This window comes from Buteo buteo, chromosome Z, assembly GCF_964188355.1.
Source record: "Buteo buteo chromosome Z, bButBut1.hap1.1, whole genome shotgun sequence".
Taxonomy (NCBI): domain Eukaryota; kingdom Metazoa; phylum Chordata; class Aves; order Accipitriformes; family Accipitridae; genus Buteo; species Buteo buteo.
This window is the reverse complement of record NC_134204.1, coordinates 42,184,155-42,198,613: the sequence shown is the minus strand read 5'-3', so window position 1 is coordinate 42,198,613 and position 14,459 is coordinate 42,184,155.

Genomic DNA, 14,459 nt, shown 5'->3' with positions numbered 1-14,459 from the left:
CCAGGGGAAGGTAGTGTTACAGACATCTTTCTGCTTGGGGCTCCAGCCTTCTTCCAAATTCTGGTTCTCCCTGGGGAGAACTTCTGAAACACAGCAGGCCCTGTTTGCCTGGAGCCTTGACTCAAAAGAAGTGCAAGTCGGCTCTGTTCCAAATGTTCTTTTTTTCCTCATTTAAAGAAATGATGGAATCCCTGGAGACAAGTACCTTAATCTGGTTTTCACTCAGTGTAGAATAAGACCCTCTCAGCCCTTGTGTAGGTAACACAGAAGAGGAAGCTGGAAAAAATGTGAAATGTTGCATGAATTTAGGAAAAAAAAAAGTACATATTTCCCAGTGACTTGCACAGAATAAGCATGAGTCAGAGGACATTATAGGTGTGAATAAGGAAACAAATTAAATACAGAAAGGAAAGTGCAAGATGCAATAGGAGGGCATATGGAAGAGAGTGTCTCATAGAGGAAAATAGCTGCAGGAGAGGAATGACAGAATAGGAGATAAACTATGCCAAAGAGGATAAACAGAGACCAGAAACGCAATGTAAAAAAAATAAATGCTAACTGCCTCAGAAGAGACTTCCTGTGATATTTAATGGGTCAATAGCAGTACTCAGTGGAGAAGCTGCCATTTCCTGAAGTTGTCTTAGTGGTGTATGATGGTATAGATTTATACAGCAATAAAAGATCTCACGTTATCCATTCACCCACTTCCTAGCCCATCACCACTTAAGAGGAAAGAAAATCATTGCGAGGAAAGCAAGTGGATTTAACACTGTGCAGATTTTGGGAGCAAGCACCAAAATTAGTGACACCTTGCTGATCCACTAAAGCTGGTCTGATGTTCTTTAAGAGAAGAGTTGGGTTTGGCAGTTTTTACAGAAGTCCATCACTGATATGGCCATACTTCGTGAACACACCATTCCCAGAACCTGGTCCACCAGCAAAGTAACACTATTCAAGTGGTCATTGTACTCCCAGGAGAGAAAATTCATAGGTCCTGGCTGCTGCTATTTTCTCTGAAAACAATTTTCTTTGGAAAAATTTCCTTTTGAATAATATTTTTCTTCAGTTTTCAGTAGCTGTGGATTTGGAATCTGTTCTGTCTGTCAGCCTGGAAGTATCTGTGAGGTGTCTCTCATTCACAACTGCTGTTGGATGGAGAACTTTCTGCTTTTCTTACTCATCTCACAGATGTTGTGGGTTAACCTCAGTAGGTGGCTAAGCCCCCCATAGCTTCTCAGTCATGCCCCACAACAGGATGGGGAAGAGATTTGGAAGGGTAAATATGAGAAAACCTGTGGGTTGAGATAAAGACAGTTTAGTAGACAAAGCAAAAGCTGCACGTGCAAGCAAAGCAAAACAAGGAATTCATTCACCACTTCCCATCGGCAGGCAGGTGTTCAGCCATCTCCAGGAAAGCAGGGGTCCATCACGTGTGATGGTTACTTGGGAAGGCAAACACCACAACCATGAACACACCCCCTTCCTCCTCCTTCTTCCCCCAGCTTTATACGCTGAGCATGACATCATATGGTCTGGAATATCCCTGTGGTCAGTTGGGGTCAGCTGTCCCAGCTGTGTCCCCTCCCATCTTCTTGTGCCCCCCAGCCTCCTCGCTGGTGGGGCGGGGTGAGAAGCAGGAAAGACCTTGACTCTGTGTAAGCCCTGCTCAGCAATAGCTAAAACATTGGTGTGGTATCCACATTTGGTCACAAATACAAAACAGCACAATACAAGCTGCTATGAAGAAAACTGAGTCTATCCCAGCCAATGCTAGTACTCCAGAAGATCGAACCCAGGCTGCTGTTAATAAGCATCATTTTGGCCTATCAAACCTGACTTCAGGCATGTTTTGATTGAAGTATTCTACCTTTCATGGAACAGTGATTAGCTTGACACTGGTCTAAATGCTGTTGGTGTTGGTACACATCTCCAGCTCAAGGGAGGGTTGTCAGGCATGTTCAGTACCTGCTACAGAGTGCTTTCTTGATTGCTGGAATTGTGAAGTGAGTAAAAATATATGAGACTAGTGACATGAACCCACACAGGCAATGTCATCACCAATTCAGTTAAGTCATATGCGAGGTCTCTTTTAACAAGTCCTGGAAAGAAAATAGGCACTACATTCCCGCCCCCTCCCCCCCCCAAGCCAAGTCAGGCAGGTACAAAGCAGGGTAAATTGCCCTCAGAATCACCCTCCTGAGGCTGTCTAGATACCTTTCTCATTTTCCTCCATGATTTCAGCTGCTGCACTTTCTACAAAGCTGGTACTCCATTCTGCTGTCTTGTGAGTGGGAGCCATGAGCACAGGAAAGACAGCAAGATGAGATCAAAAGTAGGGCTTTTTTTTATGAATGCTGAACAGAATCTGGAAGAGACTCTGTGTTTCTCATCCATAATTGTTTACCCTTGATTTATGTCTCTGGTTTGTTTAGCCTGATAAATTCTTTTTTTTGTTTATTCTGACTCCTCTGTATTAGGTGTCGTTACTTCTGTGTTACCATTCACAAGCACTTCTTCCATTGATAAGCTTCCTAACTTTACCCCAACTTCAAACGAATAATTACTACTGATGAAAGACTTAGTCTTTTCATGTTTCTAATTCAAACAGCCCTATTTTGTTAATTGCCTTCTCTGTAAGTAGGAATGTGGTGCAGTGGGAATCTCAAGGAGAGCACAAAAAGGTTCCTCAGGACCTTTATTAACCTGAAGGTCCTGGACTAGCTCACTGTGAAACAGAGGGTGGTGACAACCCACCTACATGGGCAGATGTGATGTGATGCATATATATATATGTATATATATACACACACACGTATGTATAGATACATAAATATATGAGCAAAACCAGAGCTGAAAAAGATTATATTGCATTCAAGCTTTTATGTTGCGTTCAAGCTTTAAGTAAACATCTGCAGCTGTTGCTCTGCTGCCTGATGCTGTGCTGGATGTGAAGTTAGCACTTCCAGGAGTACAATAGTTAAAGGATCAACTGGTCTAAACTGCTTTCATGTACAACAAATGAATTGTTTGCAAGTGAGTTGAAAAGCTCATCCTTTCATGTTACAGTGTCAAATCATGTCAAAAGGAAATGGGTAACAATAGGCTTTTGACACCTTAATATTATTCAGATTTTCCTGAGTGTGTCCCAGTATTTATCTTCTTGAAAAGAAGATGTAATCTGCATATAATTCTGATTCCTAGCCCCTACTGTGAGTTATCAGGGCTTGCCCTCTTTGCAAAATTAATCCAAGCATTAAACTTCTATGTTACTTCAGAATAGTTTCTATCCATATACACAACCTTCTCCTTAGTTGTGGTAATAGCACTCTCTACAAGTGGCCCAAGAGTGAGCTGGTTAAACCTTAGGTCAGCACAACTTACCAGCTGCTAACAGGATGGCTCCAAGGTGCAGCCGCAGGACAGGACAGCTGCTGTGAAATGAATTGTCCAGTGTCTTCCCACAAGTTTTTTTCCTCCTGTCCAAAAGGGCAGACATCTTCTTCCAGAATGCCTTAGCAAAGGATCCAGCACCTGCCTCTGTGTACGGCAAGGCTTATGATTTGGGGATTTATTACAGGAAGTCCAAACACCCCTGAGAGCAGTGCAATACAAACACAGACTTGCTCTGTAGCTGCTCTCGCTTGAGCTGAGTTACCTGAGTTGTAGTCTGCCAGAAGGGCATACTCTTGACCATCCTTATGCCCAACAGGATAAAACTATAAATTTCTTCAGGTGCACTTCAAAAATGCAGATTCTGTGGTTTTATTTCTAACTTTGTTTCAGTGGTAATTCACCATCTGGAAATGCAACATTTCACTGCTATTTGCTATCTCTTTTTTTTTTCCTTTTTCCTTCCTAGTGTGAATTGTAGGCAGATTTTGTAAGTGAAGGGGAGGGAAAAAATCTCTGGAGAGGCTGCCTGTTTTATTTTCTTTGCACTTCCACAGATCCAGTTCTGACATCTATGAGGTGCCCGGCTGGTCCCAGTACTTTCCTCTTTCCCATAGGAGGGGCAGCATGGAGGCCACCCAGCTCCTGCTAGTGATCACAGCTGCCCCCCATGATTTCCAGGACACTCCTATTATGGAGGCCACAAGGAACCTACCTCGTATACTGGCAACTGGTTCAACCAACTTGGCTTTTCATACCGCTAATCCATGCAGCATACATGAATTGAGCAGATGTGTGACAGCCCCTCAGAGTTTTTGGTGAGGGGAAATGAGAGAATAGTCCTTCAACTTTTCCTCAGGCTCTTCTGCCCTTCCACATACCCACACACTCCTGAACCCTACTGGGTGGCCTCCTAATCCAGAAAGTAAGCTGCAGCCTCTCACCCTGGGCAGGAACATCATGCTGTCATTATTATTCCCATCCCTTCAGAATTTTATTAAACCACGTAGTTTTAGCTAAACTCTTTCTCAGCCTGCCTTTCCAAAATCAGATATGTTGTACTCAATATTGTGGAGGACCCAATGTGTATGTGAGGGATGTTCTCTCCATACATGAGGATTAAGAATATTTAAACAGGTAAAATAAAGTGTAATGACTAATAGCTCTGCTACTACATATGTTCTTTCACTTTAATTACATACTATTAATAGAGAAGAAGAAAAAATTGTTGGAGGGGTTTTTTTGTCTTTTGGGACCTCAATAAATAAATGAAGTTTTAAGGTTATTCCTCTTTGTACAGAATAGTTGAGTCCTAAATGATGGGAAGAACTGGTGTCTCAGTTTTGGAGCTGGCCCACTGATCTGGTAGACAAGTCTCCCTCTGAGTTTCTGGTTGGTAAAGTTTATGACCAAACAGAAGAGCTCTTCATCCTAGGTTATAGCTGCTCAGCTGAAGACAAATAGAAGTGTTCAAGTTTGTGAAAGAGAAAATCTTGAGTAATGTTGTGCTGCTTTTACCTAGGACTTTGTTTTTCTAAATTGCTGAGTCTGTTGGGCGCCTGGACATTTTGACTCCTTAAAGAAATGCAAATAAGGAAGTAAACACAAGTAGCCATGACAATACCTGATAGAGAGGAAAGAGGAGAAGAAAGCAAACAAGTCTAATTGCTTGATAAAGAAGTGGCAAACCAGAAAATATTTTTAATGGATTTAGAAAAGAAAACTCCAGATTATTTAAACATCCTTCCTGAGTTCAATATTCAATATGAATAACTTTTAATTTCTGTGAGTCTCCAGTGGTTTTTAATTTTTTATTAAGTTCTGTCCAGGAAGGTGAACAGAGTTTGGCTGCACATTCCTTTGAACATGCAGAAGTTAGAGGCGCCTGTTCAGTGCCTCTGCTTGGGAAACACATGTTTGAATGTAGTGTAGCTGTGATCATCAGCAGACAGATTCATGTTAGGGAGACTTCTCTGTCAGCTGTTCCAAGCTCACTCAAGAATTAGAAACTGGGTGTGCATGGGGAATCCAAAATATAAATTAGTAATTTGGTGATCCAGGTTGCAAACCTGAGATACTACTGAGTATATTGACAAGAAAAATGATAACCTGACCACATCTATCTGCTGATGGCTTGTTCACGTAGAGCCAGATCACAGTTTAAAAGTAAATACATGTATAAAAGAGATTAATTTTTTTCTATTCTTAAGAATAATTGGCCTTCAAGACCTGCAGCGGCTCAGAGAGCCAGAAGCCTCTCTTAGTCTCCTCACAACTTACCGGCAGCAAACAACGCCTTCCCCTCACCACTGCTTCACATAAGCCAGGCTTGGGCTATTTCTGCTTCCCAGGGTAGCCTGTGGAGAGGCTGTTGCTCAGAGTAAACATTTTATCTGAGCAACTTCTTTACCAGCTGCCAGATCCACTCCTGCCTCTGGCTGTACACTGTCCAGCTGCTGCCATCCTTCCCTGAGCTCTCCTCTAGCCTTCAGGATTACCCTTCTCTTCCCCTGTGTTCTTGCATTTCTGAGAGTGTATGTAATAGGTTGTAACTATTTGCATAGGTAAAAAATTGGTGTAGGGCCAGTACACTTACACACCTACATTCTCTGGCTATTCTATTAACAATACAATAGTCCACTGTAACTATAGTGAAATCTAGGAAAGACTGGGTTTACCTATTATTGTGATGCTCCTTAAGGAGAAAACTGCTACCAGATAGAAACTATTTCTGGACTGGTCTGGATGATACAGAATTAGTCTGCTACCTGATGAAAGTATTAATGCAGTACTTAATTATGAGGCTTTCTTACACACCTTCATTTGAAACATTGCCCAGTATCTATCAACTCTTGTATTTAGATCAGGAAATAGTTTTAATAAAACTAACCAAGCTTCTCTCAGCTTGCAGTTTTGCTGAACTGTATTTCTGTCTGGGACAAGCAGGTCATTATGAGGTGGGGAAAATATAGCCGGTAACAAATCTGTGGTAGCTACTGGCAACACTGTTGAATTCAGACTTTCTGGCTCAGTTTCTACAGCTATATAAAGCCCCCAGGAAAAGTCTGGTTGCAAATTTTTCTGCCCTTCCCCAATGAGACCTTTTTTAGTTTCAAACCTCTCACATCTCAATACTGGCTACATAGTTTTCCAATTATTCTATGCATTACCTTCAGTTTTGCTTTCTTACCCTTCCTATTAAATGACCTTTCATAGGTTTTTTACTTCTGTTCTAGGGAGCGGAAGGTTTAGGGAAATAGGCCTCAAACCCGCTGGCAGTACTCAGCCTGTGAACACCTCAATGTTTGATAAACATTAGGTGTATTATTCTTAAAAGATCTTTGTGTGTTAAGTAAGTCTGTAGCTATTCTAAGCTAAAGGTGCATTTAATGTAGTGTTATAGCAAATAGAATAGCACAGCTTAAGCCAAGACCTCACAAACACAACTGTACAGAGATCTTACAAAACCATGCAAACCAGAAAGCCTGTCCCCTTGCCTGGGTCTCCGACCTTCAGGAGGACAGACTCGTAGTCCTCTTTTCCCTAAAGTAACACTCTAACAATGTAGGAGGGAAAGTTCAGGCAGAAAATAAAGCTAAGCAACGGAAGGATGCATTAAAAAAAAGCTTATCGTTTTCTTAGCAATATGCTCATTCATCTGCTTTACTAAGTTTATAAGCAGCAGTACTGGCTGTACCTGCCTTTGGTGCTCCCCAGCACAACACCGTGTTCCAGTCCTGAACACATACTCACCCTCATTGCTTACACTTAGGAGCAAAGGTGAGTTAAGTAATGCAACTCTGTGCTTAGCACCAGATTAAATGTAGTCTGGATAAACAAACATATTGTATTTCAAGTTGCTTTCTAATTTGAATACTTACTTTGGTGTCTTAAAGAAGAAATCGCTTTACTGGAACAGTGCACTGCACTCAGACTCCTTTAGCTAAAAGGTGAATCATATTGGTATTTTTATGTTTTCCTTCTAGTCCCACTGCAATCCTCTAACAGTTTACTCATTATTTTTACTATTAATCCTCCATTTCAAAGATGGGGATAAGCCGTCTCTTATTATTGTTATTAGAAGAGTTAACATCCCCCAGGGTGTTTTGCTAGTATTTCTACTACTGGTAGGTGGGGAGTACCCTGATAAGTCGTAAAAGTTAGTATGCAGATACTCATCTCGACAAAAACTTTCCAGAATGACTCAATGCAAATGTTTGCAGCTAAAAACAACCAGCAAACCTCTCCCATTTCCTAAAATGTGAACACTTACATCGGTGAGCAGAAGCTGTCTGTATGAATGCTAAGATGAAGCTTTGCTTCACATAATACATTGATTACATTTGTGGCTCTGCCTCTTTCTTTTTTGTGACTTTGACCAAATAATGAATGAAAATTAATTTGTGAGCACACTGGTCATGAATTTACTTTCAATAGTGCTGAAATGGTCAGCTAAAACATTTTGAAGGTTCCTAAATACCAGTGAATACAAATGAAAATTTAAATTTATCTGTGTGGATTTCGATGTATAATTTTCAGAAGGTTATATCTGTGCTTTTGTTCTTTGGTGTAGACAGGATGTACTATCAGTAGCGTCAAAACAGAATTACACAACCCAGTTTGGGGTTTCTTTGCAGTCACAGGAGATTTCTTTTGTAAGTACTAACCAGTGTAAAAAGGGTCAAGCAGATTTTCTGAGGGAAGGCGCATGTATTGTCAAAGTATTAGTATTCTTACATTATGATGTACTATAAATTTGTTTTTAAAAATCAGCAATATTTTCAAAGGCGCATGCACTGGCTTGGAGGCTGTGGCAGGAGGGTGAGCCCACTGAGTGCTGCTCATTAGCATAAAGGCAACCTCAGCTGGCCTACTTATCTCAGTACCTGCCTCCAGACATCCTTGGTATGCATATATTTCCACACATGAGCCAGTTTTCAGAGACTTAATGTCTTCTGTTTGCTGTTCTGTTCATCGAATTTGGAAAGTATTTTTTTGAATTGGCAGATATAATTACTTTTTAAATGCTCTTTCATTGTCTTCACACTAAATCAATACACAATATTAATCACAGACTAGCTAAACCCTTTACTTCAGAACAGGAGTAACTACTACTTAATAAGAGAGTTCAGTTCTGCTGAGAGTGCCTAATATTAATTTGGCCGCGTATCAGTTTCAGGCACTGCAGTCTCAAGCTGAGTATAAAAGCCTCATTCACTCAAATGGTCTTATTTATTAGCCTCTTAAAAGTTTCCACGAGTATGTGCTCAGGACTTTTCAACAGAACTGTTATTTTTCTCCAGTTTTACTCCCGTTCACATTAATTTAGAGAGGAGGAAAGTCTGTGTCATGGTAGTCAGGCCTATATAACTACTTTGCTTTGAATCCTCACACCCAGATTGAAGTGACCAGAAGTGACTTTAGGACCAAATCATAGTTATTTGGGACACACTTTACATTCAGTGAATTCCCTTCAGAAGGATACAGCAGTGAGCTGGCTGGGCTAGAGTCTCAGACTTGGAAGAGCCGGGGTATTTATGAATGTTAAATATAGGTAAAAGCACATATTGGTAGAAGCCAATCTATTCCATGAGAACAGACAAGAAACAGTAATGAGGATTCCCTGCTCAATGTGATAGCATTTCCCGGGGGTTATCCACTCTGATTCAGGCAGCTCCCTGTGAAGTGTGTGGTGCTTCCAAGATAATGTCGTTTTGCGTCGTGAGGAGCATGGAGCACTTGTATTCCACCAAAGACAGAGAAGAAAAGAAGGTTGACTAAATGGTATTTCCTCCATTCAAACAGTAGTCCCTATCAGTGTAGGCTCACCTGTTTCCTTGAAAGGTTCACAGTCACAGCATGTGACAAATGTTTGCAATGCTACACCCAGAATGGCCTAGCATGACATCTTTCTGGAAATAAGTACAGCTGGATGACTCTGATGTGGTGCCAAAATGATTAAAAAGGGTACAGTTGCTACCCATCTTTTCTTTGACTAATCCCTTACAGTGGAAATAGTTCATAATAAATAGGTATTTTTCCTCTGGGGAGTTACAGTTCATTGAGAATAGACCTGACAAAATAATGGGCAGCCTAAGGCTTAGACCTAAAAGTAAAATAAGGTACCCAGGAAAGCATCTGCAGAGTCATAGGTTAAATTTTTAAGAAATCTAGGAAACAAAGTTTCAAATCTAGGTACAGAAGACTCCAGCAACTACACAGTGTCAGCAAGCAATCCAGAGAACTGGGACAGTTCATGACACATCCCCATCCTTGAAGAGCACAATGCTTGCCCCTTGTTTACAATAGTTGTGACAGAAATATCTGCCATTTGCTACAAACAAGAGTATTTGAAACCAGTATTGCAATATGTTCTGTTGTGTGCAATTAATTTTGAAGCAATTTGCAGCTTGCTGGGTGGTACCTGCATTATTCTGATTATAAGCTGACTCAGAACAGCATTTGATTTCACACTTAGGTTCAGCTTTATTGCTTTCTGGGCACACCTGCTACTGCTCTGATCCTCAGCTCTGCGGTGCCTGTGATTTTCCCACTGTTGCCGGCATCACTGGTGCCGCTGCTCTCGCTACCCCACCAGTGTGCCTGGCGTTGCCATCCCTGCTGAGGACGGAGTGGGAAGGGACATGGCGATGGCAGCAGCGCCGGCAGCCAAGGCAGCAGGAGTGTTGGGACCAGCCTCGGAGCGGGCAGGTTTGTGCCATGGTCCTGCAGCTTTCCGGACAGCTGGAGAGGGTTAGATAACCAGGGGTCATTTGATGGTTTTGTGGCTGCCTGCTGGAGTGACATCTTACGGTGCTGCTATTGGGTGACCACTTGGGGTGGGGGTTGGGTTTTTTCCTTTTGCAAAAGGATGGAAAAAGAGCCAGCTTGTAATCAGGACAATAAAGTAGCTTGTAGTGGTTTGAAATTTAACACCTGGCTAAAACCAAGTATCCTGTTGTTATTCTGCCATCAGCATGTTTAGCAGCATTCAGAAACACTGACTGAAGTGCCTAACTAAGGATTGAAATGACCTATTACAGCTGGCCGGCACTGAGATTGAATTTATCATTAAAGCAAATTCATGGTCCATAGAAATACATATCTGAGTAATTTTAGACTGAAAAATCCTGGAAAGACAGGGTGCTCCGTAAGAGGTTAGATCAATAGAATGTTTAAGAATGTATACACATTTCCCTAGCATTTCCCCATTGCTCTTATGAAAGTTAACTGTAAATGTTGATTAATAAATGTAGAAAGCTACTACATACCTTTTAAAGCCAGGGAAGTTAAAGCAAATACAGTGACCCTCCCAGTACTAGTAGAACATCTGTGGAACTGGAATTTCCTGGTGACTCTTGACTTGTATCAAACTGAAACTTACTGAGCAGGTTTTGTTTCTTTTTCAAAACCTCATTTGGCGTAACAACTATGCTAAACTTTTGAAAGATTTTTTTTTTTAAATATAAATGAATTCTTGGCTTTCTTTTCTGACGTCTACACTCCTATGAGCCTTAAACAAACATGCTTTACACTGTGTGGACTAAACTAGTAAACAATGTCCAGTCAAGAAAAACAATTGTATCTTGGCTTTCATTAATGAGGTTAAATGCAGGAATTTGGACAGGTCCTTATCTGCATATGGGTAAATCAGTAGTGTAGTTGTACATCAGGGCTTGCTGCAGAGGTAGTTTTCATTTAAAATGAAACCACCAGTAGAAAAAAAAAAAAAATTAGCATGGGATTGATTTCAAGAGAGACAGATCTGGGATAAATCTTGTAAAGTGCTAAATGAAGGTCAGATACCTCAAGGAAAACTGATATAGATGGGAAGTAAGCCACCTTTTGCGATACAAATCTCTTTTTGACCACTGCTTCCTCAAGACCCTTCTTATACTACAAAGAAATTTTCCTGATCTACTGATCATGAAATTCCAGATGCAAAGTCACGGAAAAATTAAGAACAAAGAAGAATTTATCTCTGATTTGGTATAGTTAACAAACTTCCACATCATGATTGCCCTTGATCTTTTTTTTTAATTTACTTAGTTCCCTAATATTCGTAGTTATTTTCATCCATCATGCTCAGTTCTTTTTTTTCTTTTCTTTTCTTTTTTTTTCCTTTTTCTGTATGAGTAATTCTCCCTTTCTATGGACAGAGCAAACCCTGGAGAATACAAAGCACTGCTACCCAGCTGGAGCTAGTCAAGGTATTGATCTCATTCCCTGTAGGATACATCTGCAGGTGTCTTTCTTTACCCAGGACTTATAAACAAGAGTGGGATTACCTAATATACCTGTACAGGTGACCAGGTAAATCCTTAGTCCATTTGGTCTGCTCCTGTGAGTGCCAGATTCAGTGTGGAGCCTAGAAGGTCTTTGAACAAGTCATCAGTCATGATAACAAATTACAAGTGGGTAATATACATGACACGAATTATAGGCACCAAACTTCCCGAAGGTATTCCAACTGCTGACTTGACTTCCCATCATTTATTACCGGATGGAGAGAGCAAGGGAGCTGGAAATAAGCAAATGTACAATTCTGTGAAAAGTGAAATTAAGCCATGTAGTGTTCTCTGAGGCTGCCAGTCTGTCCTTGCAAAGACAAGCAGGAAGATGCAAAGCTGAAGACTGGCTGAAGCAAGTGGAGTTAAAATTAGCCCTAGAGTAGCATCTAGGAGACCAGGCTGGCATAAAGTCCTCTTGTGCACAACACTATAGCCAAGCAACGTGACTTTTGGAGCCAAAAAGGCATCTCAGGTGGCCTCAACAGTCCTGATGAGGTGACGGGTGAGATGGTGTCCGAGATCAATTTGTTCCAGACAGCTTGTTCCTGCGTTCGGAACAAGCATAATAAACAGAGGACTGGAGAAATGTGAAAGAAAAACATGTTTGACAGAAGTAGATGGCACTTGTTTGTTCAAAGTAAACTAGCGAAAAAGGACTTGACATGCTGGTGGGTTTGGGATCATGTTTCTTCAGAGGACTGTCAGTTTAACCTTGAATTAGATCCACTAAATGATGTGCACACGTAAAGCAGGATACAGGCACTTTGTTGTTGGATGAGCCCCAAGCTGCAATCTGTTTCTTTCCACAACCCAGTCTCAGAAATAAAACCCGCCACTCAGCTGCTACCCAAAACTACCTGAACCTGAGCTGCTGAATACCTATCTATTGCCTGAGTCTAGCCATGATCCAGATACAGGGGAGACAAGTAAATCCCTAGGGATGGAGCTAAAGCAGATTTTCTTTTGCATTGATGCAGCTGGACCCCTTAATATGCAAGCTTCAATGTCTGCTCTGTGAATGGGATATTCACCTACGAAAGTCCCTCTTAGGCACTGAGCATTCAACTTCATATGTCCTCTTCCCTGGAAAGTGTCCTCACCACTGGGAGAAGCTTAGCTGCAGGGCTGCTCTTCTGCTGGTCTTGTATGTGAAATCGGCTATTGCATGTGAAATAAAAAGCAGTGCAGGGGGCACGGGGGAAAGGTTATCTCTTCCTTCTGTAATTTTATTCTTTCCAGGCTTTCTTAACAAATACTGTGACCATCTCTGGCATTTGAAAAATTGTCTTGTACAGTGTAATGGAACCTCTCTTTGTTGCCAAGACATCATGCCTTTTAAAAAATGTTTTGTGTTTACACAAGTATGCATCTAACTAAAAAAAAACATTCACTACTGCACTTTTCCATTTCTCTGTCATGAAGACAGTAGTGCTATTTAATGGTTTAATTTGTAGTGATAGTCTAAATAAAAAGTTTTCACCTAAAAGTGCATAATTTTTAAAAATTAACTGCATAAATGTCTACACTGAATGAAGGCATAAAACTATTTTCAATGGTTTTAAGTATCTAGTGAGAATAATGCACTATTATACTTTTAAATGCCCAACTTTCAGTTTTTATAAATGGCTGACACTGCAAAAATTGTGCATGTCCACATGTGATGCTACACGATCCTGGGAGGACTGGGACAAAGATAACTTGGAGGAATTTAAGAAAAATTTAGTCGTGAAAGAATAGAGAGATGGGGGCAGCTGGTTACTGTTAGCTAAAAGGCTTCTGTTTAAAGATTGTCTGGTACAGTTAGACACATACCTTGTTTGACTCTGTTGAAGTCAGTCAGTTAACACCTTCTCTAAAGAAAGTGTTCGCTCTCCCCTCCGTGTGCCCCCCAAGCCAAGGCCACTGCGTGTTTCTCCAGTGCTCACTGGCCCTGAGTGGCCACTGCCAACCTTACGTGCAGCCCCAGAAGACCATCATGCTGGGGAGCAGCTCCCTCATCCAAAGCCACCTAAGATGAAATCTGCAGGGCTGGCAGTAGCAGGAAGGCTAGCGCAGTGTTGTCCATCACCACAACTCTCCCTCTGCTATGACAGGGTGCATTTTCTTGTCTATATGTGATAGAAAGAGATTTTGAGACCCAGACCTCTTGCATTGATTCAGGTCTTTGTTGATGCTGGGTTTGTGCTCTTGAAATTCATCAACTTTGGATTGACATTTTGAAGTCACCCAGATGCCGAGGATACACAGAATAAGATGGTTTTCTTGCAGTGTAAGCACATAATGTAGTTTGATCTCCATTCAGTGCATATGAAGTGTCTGGAATATATTCTAATGCTAATTGTAGTGACTGTACTACTCATGACAAAAATGTCTGGATTACAGTATCCCATAAATCACTATAGTAAGCAGGGTGTGTGCTCCCAAAGGAAGAAAAGCAGTCTTAGCTGTCTGGTAGTAATAAATCTAAAAGCTCAATTTGTTTTACTTTTAGCTCTAAAGAACAGCCTACACAGACAAGATGAAAATGTGTTATGTAGTGGGTACTAGATGGCTTCCTGCTATGATTTAGGCAAGATTGTGGATGTATTGTGAGAAAACACTAGAATATGACTGCATACAGGGGCAAGAGATATGTCTCGTTAAGGTGATGGATGTGTGATGCTTAACTTAATTTCTTTCAACTTTCAGATGGAAATGAGCATCCTGATTTGCACTGTTCTGTTTGTGGAGTTATCTCAGACTTGTTTAGAAAAAGTCAGTGTGGATGGCCTTGTTTCA